Source organism: Myotis brandtii, unplaced genomic scaffold (assembly GCF_000412655.1).
Source record: "Myotis brandtii unplaced genomic scaffold, ASM41265v1 scaffold504, whole genome shotgun sequence".
Taxonomy (NCBI): Eukaryota; Metazoa; Chordata; class Mammalia; order Chiroptera; family Vespertilionidae; genus Myotis; species Myotis brandtii.
In genome coordinates this window covers 804,198-805,414 of record NW_005369217.1, presented here as the reverse complement: position 1 = coordinate 805,414, position 1,217 = coordinate 804,198, and the positions used below count along the sequence as shown (strand labels likewise).

General features: G+C 44.9%; 1 pseudogene; it reads left to right on the top strand.

The window, feature by feature from the left end:
• Window positions 1-367: 367 nt before the first annotated feature.
• LOC102240260 lies at window positions 368-1,017 on the top strand (annotated as a pseudogene).
• Window positions 1,018-1,217: the final 200 nt, after the last annotated feature.

Below are 1,217 nucleotides of genomic sequence, written 5' to 3'. Positions count from 1 at the left end.
GCGGGAGGGCACAGGCCGGGCTGAGGGAGCCCTCCCCCCCCCCGCCCCGAGTGCACAAATTTTGTGCACCAGGCCTCTAGTTTTCATAATAAAACTAAGATGTTATTTGCCTTTGCCACCGTGTTGACACTGAGGGTGGGCGGCCTGCTGTGCCTGCGATCTTGCAGAAGGAAAAAGAAGCCACTTTCACTTAGGAATGTCCTCGGTGAAGCAGTAAACAGTAATTTTATTAAATCTCAACTCCTGAGATTTAAAATATTTGCTGTGAGTTGAAGCTCGGCTCTGGGGTACCCCTACAGTGACACCCCCTGGTCTCACCAATACCACTGCTGTTCCCATTTACTCCTCGGCCACGAATGAGACAAGTATGACTGACTGCCTCTTCAAAGTTGTCCTTATCAGAGAGTTGGGTGTTGGAACGAGTTATCTCCTGTCTCTATTTATTTGAAATGAGTTTAATCTCGAAAGCAAGATTGCCATTAGAGTGCAGTTTGCAACAAGAAGCATCCAGGTTGATGGGAAAACAAAGGCACAGATATGGGACACAGCAGGGCAAGAGCGATCCCGGGCTATAACGTCAGCATACTATCTTGGAGCTGTAGGTGTCTTACTGGTTTATGACATTGCTAAACATCTCACATTTGAAATTGTAAAGTGATGGCTGAAAGAACTGAGAGATCACGCAGATAGTGACATTGCTATTATACTTGGGGGCCATTGCGTCATTTAAGGACAGTTCCTACAGGTGAAGCAAGAGCTTTTGCAGAAAAGAATGGTTTGTCATTCATTGAGATATCAGCTCTGGACTCTACAAGTGTAGTAGCGGCTTTTCAGACAGTTCTGACAAGGATATACCACATTGTTTCCCAGAAGCAAATGTCAGATGTGAGAATGACATGTCTCCAATCAACAATGTGGCTCCTATTCATGTTCCACTGACCACGAAAAAATAAGGCAAAGGTGCAGTGCCGTGGGACTTATAAGGCGTTTCTCTTCTCCCCTAGAGGGCTGTTATAGTCCATTTCCCAGGTTCGAGATTTACATATATTTCTAATTCTTATGGTCACTTTTGTGTTTTGTTTTTTAAAATATATTTTTATTGATTTCAGAGAGGAAGGGAGAGAAAGAGGGAGAGGGAGATAGAAACGTCAATGATGAGAGAGAATCATTGATCATCTGCCTCCTGCACGCCCCACACTGGGGATCGAGCCCTCAAA